Raw genomic sequence first — 11,198 nt, 5'->3', positions numbered from 1 at the left:
TCCATCTTTATCTCCAGTCCAAACGTATAGTAGGTCCGGAGTTAATCCCCGCCTCTAAATTACAACCAGCATGCATCTCATTGGTTCTTGAAAACTCACGTCAGCGCGTCGACGCGAATGACGAAAATTACAGCCATATTTTCCGACTGAGGAGAGGCGAAATAGCCCGGCGGCCTCCTTTTACGTCCCCCCTTGTATTTTGAAAGGGGGACTGAAGGGACTATGGCGCGCGAATACTTAGGCATCTTATACCTTCTCCCTAATAAACTAGATATCACTTCTTGCCTATATTCTAGCGTTTCCCCCTTATACTTTTTTTAGCAGAAAGATTCCTTAACAAGTCGTCGCTATTCCATTCCATTTTCTTCGTCTTTGAACTATGGGGTTTATATATCCCGGACGGTTTCTTTAAAAAATGTATTCACTCGACTTGGTGGCTCTTAAGGCGGAAGAAAGTGGGTTCGTTCCTCGCTTTTCAACAAAATATTGGCTAGATATGTTTTTTTTTCCTTGAAGAAAAAGGGGAGATACAGGGAGGGACGGGGGGAATGTTCTGTCTCTTTAGATTGTAAAGGGCCGTCTTTTATTCCCCGTCCATAGTTTCACAGTTTTCCCATGATATTTCTAGACATGGAAAGTTTTCTACGTGAGATGGTTGGTTGTACGAATCACGCGCTGTTTACTTGGTACAATACACATCTAGGGACCTTTTGAAAATTTGTATCATTCCCTAACGAAGCTCGTGTCATTTAAATATCCGTTCTTTTCGAATGGAGTTGACTAGAAACGGTAGCCACGCCCCTAACAGACATCCACATGGCGCAATATCATATTAAGCCATCTCACTTACGAAATTCGCCAGGCTAAGCCTAACGTGAGTTAGTAACGCGCGGTATTAAAATATCCATTCTTTTCGAATAGATTTAACTAATATTTACTAGAAAGGGTAGCCCCGCCCCTATCGGACATCCACATGGCGCAATATGATATTAAACTATCTCACCTAGGAACTTCGCCAGGCTAAACCTAACGTGAGTTAGTAACGCGCATTATTAGAATATCCATTCTTTTCGAATAGAGTTAACTATTATTTACTAGAAAGGGTAGGCCCGCCCACAACAGACATCCACATGGCGCAATATGATATTAAACCATCTCGCCTATGCTATGAACTTCGCCATGCTAAGCCTAACGTGAGTTAGTAACGCACATTATTAAAATATCCATTCTTTTCGAATAGATTTAACTAATATTTACTAGAAAGGGTAGCCCCGCCCCTATCGGACATCCACATGGCACAATATGATATTAAACCATCTCAACTACGAACTTCACCTAACTGGTAGGACCTCGAAAATTTTATAGCCTCATAAAATATAGAGGAACGGGGTAGGGACGCGGTGAAGGGGGGGGGGAAGCTCCGTAAAAATGTATATACATTGCCTGTTTTTACTGAAATTCTAGAGAGGGGGCGCGGTGTACCTTTTAGAGTACAAATTTACCTTTTTGACCGTAGCATAAATAACTTTGATGTTAGTTTGGGGTGTGTGTGTGTTGTAGTGGGCCCAGTACATTGAGTAATCCTCCACGCCGCTTTTGAAACCCGCTTTATTTATCCCTAAGAGAGACAGAGAGAGAGAGAGAGTGAGAGAGTAGATATACATTTATTGTCGGTCGAGATAAAAAGGCATCTTAAGCCTTTGCAAGATTTGAATATTTAAAGAAGAAAGATATATTTTATACACGTCGTCTTATGGATGAAGAAATATATTTTAAAAGCTTTTCTACCACCCGCCTTTTTTCTCATCTATTTTTATTTATCTACTTTTTTTTTTAAATTTACGTTTGTTGATGTATATATGGGAAGCACGCTTTCAGGGTGAAACAACATAGTGTTATTTCAATAGGCGCCTGTAAATGTGCTCAACACGCGATACACCGGTGTTCAGAGAGAAACTAACCTCCAGGGAAAACTCGAAAAGTATTATTATATTAAATTATTTTAATCTGGTTTGATTTTAACAAATATTTGTTTATTATTTTAATATTTAAGTTTAAATGTTTGTTTATTTAAATATTGAGGTTTAAATACTTGTTTATTTAAATATTTAGGTTTATATGCTTGTTTATTTAAATATTTAGGTTTATATGGTTGTTTATTTCAATGTTGAGGCTTGTTTATTTATTTATATAGTTGTTTTAATTATTTATTTATTAGGTAGTTGATAATCGTTATATTGATGCATTACAGCAACGTTTATATCGTAAACGTCAAAAATTCGAAATATCTTTGCCTAATATATAAACAAATATACCCAAAAGTAAATACGTCTTGCATTTAACCAGAAAAATTCATTTCAAAGGGACCCAATTTTTGCCCAAAATATTTTTGAAAACATCTAGTTAGAAAACGTATAAGCTAGTTTTTCCCTTGACAAACTCTGTTTTATATAATTTTCTCTAAACAGTTTTCCCATTTTTCGAATTTCCATAACCGCAGCTCCCGAATCGCATCGCATCGCAGCGCGTGACTCACTCTTATTAGTTTCTAATCACCATGGAGTTTTCCCGCCAAACATTTCGGTTTGGCGGGAAAAGGGGGAAAAGGATAGATTCAGACCGCGTAGCTAAAAAGATAAAAAAAGAAAAAAAAAGAAAGAAACCCTCACGAGGGAATTTGTGGAATTACAATAAAATTATCCTTCGAAGTTTTCCACCGCCGCCAAGTATGAAGCCTTGTTTAATATTACAGCGCGGGGAAAAGCTTCATCCCGAAATTAAGTTGTTATGAAAATATATTTTTATTTTAATTCTCCCGCCTTATATATATACATGTATCTTACGTCAGTCTATACTATATATTTTGGGTGAATTCCTAACATACTACTAAGGCATTCGAGCGAAAATTATTATATTTACAAATTTTTCTCTGGAATTTTTTGATGCGAACTGTACTGTTTGTCCTTTATGCCTCATCTTAGAGTTAAGCATTCCAGCCTAGCCCATGTGAAATTATTTTATCTGTAGTTTTAGGTCTAATTGTTCCGTGTAAAGTTATAGGTTTTAAATATATATTTATAGTGTATTATTTATTTGCTTTAACAATTAAGGACTTTCTTTGTGTAGTTGTAAAGATACGTTTGATTTATCTGTATAGTTTTAGGTCTAATTGTTGCTTGTAAAGTTATAGGTTTTAAATATGTATTTAGTGTATTATTTATTTGCATTTAGAATTAAGGACTTTCTTCGTATAGTCGTAAAGATACGGTTGATTTGTTGTTAGGCTTAATGAAAATGAAGTTGTAGTTAGGCTTAGCTAAACGCAACAAAAACTCGCGAAATTGCGGTTAGGCTTAGCTAAGCTCGACAAAAACTCGGGGAAATTGTTATTAGGCTTAGCCAAAACTTTAAAAAAAACTCGGGAAATTGCGGTTGGGCTTAGCTAACCTCAACAGAAATGTGGAAATTGCGGTTAGGCTTAGCTAAACTCAAGAAGAACTCGGGAAATTGCGGTTAGGCTTAGATAAACTCAACAAAAATTCGGGAAATTGCAGTTAGGCTTAGCTAGATTTAACTTAAATTTAAAAACGAATGCATTAGGTTTAGCTTTACCTTAGTAGCATTCCAGAAATTGAGGTCAGGCTTAACAAGTCTCAGCTAAAATTCGTGAAATTGCAGTTAGATGTATTTTTTTAAATGAATTTTATACGTGATAGGACGAACGAGACTTGATAAAATTTGAACAGGTACTCGAAACAGAGAATGAGATGGCAATTTTAATCCTACAGTATCTTCAAGTATACAGGGCGGGGTATGGGGAGGGGTCTGAAATAAAATAGTGCCTATCAAAGGGATTTTAGAGATTGGCAAATAATTGATTAGCTTCTCTCGTGTTTAGCCAAGATTGCTTCGCCTTTTCATCCACTCTTCGATTGATCTTCGTTTCTGTATTTTTTTTTTTCTAGCGTCTCTTATTTTCTTTTTTATTTTGCCCCCCTTTTACAAGGGAACTAGTATAGTAGGAACCATGGGGAGAATCCGACTTTAAGGCTCTATTTTCCGGAAGCAATAGGAATCGAACGGTAGGGAGAAAAACTCCAAAAAGAATGGATGAAAAAAAAACCTAGATAGCCAAGGCTTAACGGGAGAGAGAGAGAGAAAAAAAAAGAAAAATTCGAGAGAGACTCTCGTAAAATCCCTAGAAAGTGTTCCACTTCGTTTGTAACGGGAATCGTCTCTCGTATATAAGAAACAAAGAAACGTTTTGGGCGCGTTACGTGGGATCTCAATCAGAAAAGCCATGCTCTCTCTATACGTAAAAAACTATGGGTTATTGAACAAACCAAGGCTTAAGATTTGATAAAAAAAAATATACCTTTATTGACATTTTGGCGGGCAAATTTCAAGTGAACAAATACCAAAGCAAGGAGGTTGAATAACTAATTTCCCAGGAGTAGAATTCTATATGAGGGGAGTTTTTATGTTTAGCAATTTTCTTGAGTGAACTTGAAATTTTAATGTACATACCTTCCCAATCAAATTAGGATATATTTTATAAAATTAAAATCATCCTTATAGAGGGTGTTTAGGAAATGTTTGTTAGAAATTTAGTGGAGGTGTTCTTTGAACGATTTTGAGTCAAAAATGTAAAAATTTCTTTGACATTATGGCACAATTAAAAATTTTAATTGCAGTATTTTACGTATGATCCCTTAAATTTAATTAAGAAAGTGGAAGACTATGATTTCTAATTTAATTAAGGGGTCATCCATAAAACACTCAAATCATAACTCGAAAACGGTGTCCATTATAGGTCAAAATTTCATAGAAGTTTCATACATTTTCGACTCAAAATCGCCCAAAAAGCAAAATCCCCTATAGCTTAATTTCTTACAGACCTTTAAGAAACACCTTATATTTATAAAATTAATAAATTGTTTCATTATCCTTTGACTTTGACAACTTATATAATTACATATATTTTCTCGCGCAGTAAGCTAATAAACACTCTTTAAATCCTTTCTCGATCGTGCGAAAAGTGATTTAAATATTTGCGACTAGGTAAGCAGTGTTTATAGTATATGTAACTGAAGTAGCTAGCTATCCCACCGTCATCGCATTTTAATTAAAATTTGTTTCGCTACTACCCTTCTATTTAGGGACCCGTTTCAATTAATAGCCAGTAAACGATACCTCCCTTAACTAATGACTGAATAATATACTATCAGAAGTTCATAATAATAGAATCTGAAGTACGAAAACAAATAATAAAATAATTTAATAAATTTCAATGAAGTTTCAAATCTTATATTACAGGGTCTGTTGACGATGCGATACCTTAATTTACTTCGTAATTATAACCTTCTTCTAATACACGTTAATTTGGTTAATCTTAGGCGGTGGGCGTACGAATTTAATTAAAAATATTAATGGTTTTAAATAGGGTCCTATTATATTTAAATATCCATTAAGCCTTGGTCTTTTTTTTTTTTATAATGTATAGAACCTTATACGTGTTTCCCTATTAGGCTTAGCTACACCCCTGTCCGGTATATAAGATTTAGGTTAGTTTAAAGCTACCCCTGAAGTAATGATTGTAATCATTGAACTAGAGTAACATCGGACACTGTTGTAGTAGGTAGTGTAAGCTGGAACTAAGTTCAGAGGACCTGCCCTCCTCATTCCTCTTTAGGTACTCGTTAGGCTTAGCAGGAATGGTTGGTCCGCTTTTGACTATGGTGAAACGTATATAGCTAGTAAGGCGGGCGGGTCTATAGGAAAAGGGACTTTTTCCTTTCTGGAAATACACGTGTATAATTCGAAATCCTTATTTCCTTCCTGGCTCCAAGATAAATGAAAACGGGAAAAAAAGAACGGGCTACCAGGGACAGGGATAGAAAAGGGGACCACCCTTCCTCCCCCACTTCTATATTGCCTATAAAGTCCCCTGGAATAGTCTGAATAAGTTGATGAAGACTTACTTAGAAACCCTCGAAAGAATATTTGGTTTAAAAATAAATTTCGGATTTATTTTTTTCAAATTAGTGCACGTGCTAAAGTTTAGTTAATGCACGTGCAACATTGGCGCGTTTTTTGAAGCGTTGCCTAGCGCATGCGTTTGAAAAATTGCGCTAAAATTGGTCGCGTTACGCTCATAGCGACATCTAGCGACGCTATTCACGCGGATTGAACAACGTTTCAAAACGCGCGCCAATGTGTACGTAAAGCAAATTTGGATCTGTATTTTTTATGTTAATTCATGGTAACTTTCTAGAAAATAATTATTTTAAAAGTGAGAACTGTTTAAACTGGTATAGGCGCCAGGAACTTAAGTAATTGAAATTAATGTATCCTTCTTTATGCTAATTTGGTCGCGTAAATAATTTCTTCTTTGCTGCTAAACTTTAGAATTATATATCAAGTCCAAGCTTTACCGAAAAACGTAAAACCCCTAACTTTCCCAAGGGTTAAATCCAAACTAAACCTAGAAGGACGAACCCGAAAAGAAAAGAAGAAAAAAAAACCTATTATTTTTTATTCCCCGTTTTCTGCCAGCGAACTGTGTTCGTAGTAAGGATAGTGCAGAGTTAGTGCAACCCAGAACAGAGTAGAATATATTTCTACCGTCATTCCCTCCCTCCCTCTTACACGGACTTTAGGGAAATGTTTGTAGTTCCGGTCACTAGAGGGCAGTAATTGACGACGTAGTGATACGTCACTTTAATTCCACCAACGAAAAGGGCCTAGCTCACTCGGACGATAGCGTGCAATGTGCTTGATGCCAAATCCTGAATTACTTCTGCATTCTCTTTCCCGTTTTCTCTCTCTCTCTCTCGCTCTAGCAAGAAATACTATCAGATCCTGAAAAGGGGTGGAAACCCCCGGTTGGGAATAAGATCCGACAGAACTAGCGGACGGAAATTGAAAAGGAAACCAGATTTTTCAGACTGGGCTTTTTCCTTCAGATTCGCGAGGTTTTTGTTGTCATTCCATGGAAGGGTTACATTCGGGGTTGTACGTAGTGTCGTTGTAGTTGTAGCTGTAGCCGTGTTTGATTCCGTAAAATGAACGCGGTCTGATCACCTTGTTTTATGTAGCACGTGCTATTTGGTTTTCAAAATTAAAAAGCGAGCCTCACGTGCAATTTTTTAAATGAAAAGCGTGGAGAAATATGCATATATTCAGTAGGAGATGAAATTTAGAAATATCTCTTGAAGACAATGCAAATACGTGTAAAAATGCCATAAGCTCTGTGACGTATACACGCCACACTACAGCTCATGCGTTTTAATAAAACGAACAAACTAATCTCGGGTTTGCTGCTTATTATATCCACACACGTCTTGTTTTCCAAGTTCAATTTATTTTGTAAAATATTCTTTTGGTTTTTCAACTCCTTGGGTTAGAGGCTTTCTTTGACTGTAGCAGATCGAATCGAAAGTCTGTGTCTTTCTCAAATGTGGGCCACAAAATAAAAAAAACTTAGAGTAGCTATAGAATAGAAAGAACGACGTACTTATCCGAACCTTAAATTTAAAGTTGAGCCCGTGTTCCGTGTCTGTTTGAGTTCTGTTCCTCTTGTTCGGTAAAGAAAACCGGTATTAACTTCAATCCAATCGTTAGTTATCTTAATGTTTTTTGTAAAACCCCATACCCCCTTGTAAACCGGACCCCGGACCCGGGGGAGGGGTGGAGGGTAAAAATTAACTACTTAACTTTGTCCGAAGTAATTCACTTATGTTACGGAAAATTTCGATTCAAACTAAGCTTGACGAGATAAAAATCGTTTCCTTAATTTCAAAAGGAGTAGCGTGTGACACCGCGTTGAATTTAATAACTTCTCCTAATGTATTTTTAAAGAGTTTTTCAATTTTTTTTTTCAAAAATTTTTTTTCTCTTTACCATACTTGGGTCCCAAAAATAAAAAAAAAAATTTCTTCTTGGTCTTCTTGGCAGCCTCGAAATCAACAAGCCATAAAAGCCAAAGATAAAATGGCGCAATCAGTTCCGGAGAAAGGACCGACCCACCAACTTTTAAGAATTTAAAAATTTTAAAAAGAAAAAGAAAACTTTAAAAATTCATAATTTCTCTCGAGACGTCTCGACAGGGACCTCCCTTTTTTGTCACGTGCGTGTCACTCTTATCAAAGTCACGTGGCTTTGTTAATTTCGAAGCTATAATTTATTCTAGTACAGGGAGCTTAGCGGTCCTATCATTTCTATAAAATCCTATATTTTTGAATCCGTCCTATATTATCCTATAATTTTATGAAAGGTCCTATAATATTGTATATTTTTGAATCTGTTCTTCCTATAATTTCATAGAAGGCCCTATAATATCCTATATATTTGAACCTGTCGTATATTATCCTATAATTTCATGAAAGGTACTATAATATCCTATATTTTTTGTCTAAGTCGAAGTTTTAGCATCAAATTTATCCTAATTTAACACTTTTATCGAGATAACATTTAACTAGGCACCGAAATTGCGGAGTTTGCTCAGGATTTTTTATACATATTATATTTTAATTAGGTTCCTCTGAACTTTCAAAGTAAAATCCAATTTGTTAATTTTTTAAGGGGAGGGGGGATTTTTTCCACATAGCTTAAGCCAAAATAGTATATATGATCCTTTTTATTCCCATAATTTCCTATAAAAATACATGGTTTTTTTCTCCTATAAAATCCTAAATTCCGGTGAAAAAAATAATCCAATTTTCCTATAAGGAATTTAAATCTGGGGTTCCCCCTCCTAGGCCTAGTAGAAAATAAAGCAATTTAAAACCATTCGTTCTTCGTCAGACAAGAGACTGAGAGGATCGATCTTTACGATAATTAACTGGAATAGAGGTGTATATTTAGAGCTAGTGATTGTAGACAACCTCAAGCTCGTCGCCTATGCGCGGCTCGAAATAAAGATTTACTGATTTTCCCATTGGAACTGGTACGACTCAAGGTATCCGGGGAGTTCCTCTTCCGTTCTCACGAGACGAAAGAGGCTTAAAATTTTCCAAGCTAATCTATTGGGAGCCCTTTCGCCGTTGACTTTGGCTGGAAGTGACATTTTGCGCTAAAGAGCTGCACCAGTCCTTCGCCAGACTGCACCTCGCGTTATAGCCATATACTTTGGGTTCGAGCACTGTGATGTTACGAGGGTCTGGAAAGAACTCGAAAGCGTATAATTCCACCACCAGTCTAGTAAATACTCTAGTCTTCCACACGTGGATAGGAAGGAGTCTAGGACTAAAGACCATGTAGGTTTTGTCTTCCAAGTTCAACTTAAATGACGCCTTCTCTTAAATTGTCCTAGAGCTACTATAATTACACTGTCCTTCATTAACCAGTGAAACAGTAATTAAGTTTAGTTGGTATATACGGAATCAAGACAAACACACTTTGAGACCTCAGAAGAACTATGGCAATTTTAATGTGAACCGGAAACTCTTTGGGGGTTTTATAGATAAGATTGTCCACTGTCTGTTGCTGCAGTATACTAATGACGTGGGCCTGTCTACCTTAAGTAATTAAGGTTTAAAGAATATGAATTTTGATACTTTGGGTATGTAAGACGGCATCAGGGCTCAGGCAACCTGACCCTCACGTGTGGTCTATGTTAGGGTTCAATGTGGAGTCAGGTTGCGTTGTATTCGTTTAAGTGGACCTTTAAGGAAGTCACCCACGACCAAATTCGGCTAAGTGGAAGTAAGGTGACTCAGGCAGGTCACGCTTAGCTGATTTTTACTCCACGTAAAGCAGTGAGGGTGTCGTTTCCGTGAAATCGGGACAAACTCTTATGTTTCTAAGGAACTATCGCTCTCTCTCGGTTTTTAGGGACTTCTCTTCTGTGTCGAGAGAGAGAGAGACAAAATACCTCAATGAAATGAACTCGCCATGCAGGAGATGAGAATATATATAGGCCGTGTTCTCATTATAGGAAATTTTGGGTCCTATGGAATCAATTTGAATTGCAAATGAGGATGATATGGCGTCGTCCCCCTTTTGTCATGTCACTATTGGTTTAGATCTATCGCTTGCTTCGACGCGTTGAACGTAATTTCTAGAATTTTGTAACATTGTTGTATAAGGTTAATTGTATAACTTTCTATTAGCGCGCGTGGTTGCAAACTTAATAATAATAAAAAAAGACCCCCAAGGCTTAACGAATATTGTTGTATTCACAAAGCACGTGGCATTACAAAATTACAAATGCGCGCGTGCAATTTTAAAATTCAAAAACCAAGGCTTAAAGGTATTCACAAAGCACGTGCGACACTAAGGATTATTTTGAAGCGCGTGAAAATTTTTAAAATTTTAAAACAATAGGCTTAACGATTTTTTAAATTTATACGCCAGCGTCTGTAGTGTTAATGTATTAGCCACCAACTACAGGAAAGTGTTTTTGGATTCTCAGTTTTCTAAAATTGGTTACTGCGCAAATAGATTTGAGCAATATAGCACGAAACCAACCGGTTGCGAAACAAAAAGAGAAAAGCAAAAGCAAAATAATAATCGTTGATGCGTAAAATAGCGCTCTAAGACTCGCTGTCAAAGGATTGTGAAAGAAGATATTTTTCCTGAGCCGCATTTAGGTTCAGTGTGGGGGATAAAAATATCCGGGTAACGCTACAAGGAAAAAGGTATACACACGCACCAGAGAAAGATGTACGTGTTATTGTTTTCTAGAGAGTCTCCCATTCACTTCTCTTCCGCTTCCGGTTAAGCAAGCCCGAGCTGTCAAATGCCGCGGCGACATTGGCGCCACCATGGGGTGGTACCATCCCCCCGCCCACCTCACTCTCCCCTCTACAGTCATAACTTTCATATCGTGTCACTAACCTCAACTCAAACTGCTCGTAACTTATAACCCCTAAACATTAAATTTAATCTTAGTATCATGAGAATGTTTAATAATACTGAACTGTAGAGTAATTGGACCTATGATTATATAGAGCCAAAGAGGGGGAGTAGAAAGCTTGGCTGGATCGAGTGTTCTCGCTTTGATAGTTTTCCGAGAGTTTTCCTCTCAGCTTCCGGTGTGCGCGCGCATCTTTCTGTGCCCTCTTATTGGTTGAAATACGGTTAACTTTATATTAGAACTAAAATAAAACAAGTGAATGAAAAAGAAAAGCGAGAACTTTTCCAAAATGCTTTGCCATAGCTGCTAGCTAGTTTCAACTCCCGTTCTTTATACTCTC

The sequence above is a fragment of the Phalangium opilio genome, unplaced genomic scaffold (assembly GCF_054372755.1).
Source record: "Phalangium opilio isolate 3A_F unplaced genomic scaffold, DU_Popi_V2 ptg000045l_1, whole genome shotgun sequence".
Lineage (NCBI taxonomy): Eukaryota > Metazoa > Arthropoda > Arachnida > Opiliones > Phalangiidae > Phalangium > Phalangium opilio.
This window is presented reverse-complemented; position numbering follows the sequence as displayed.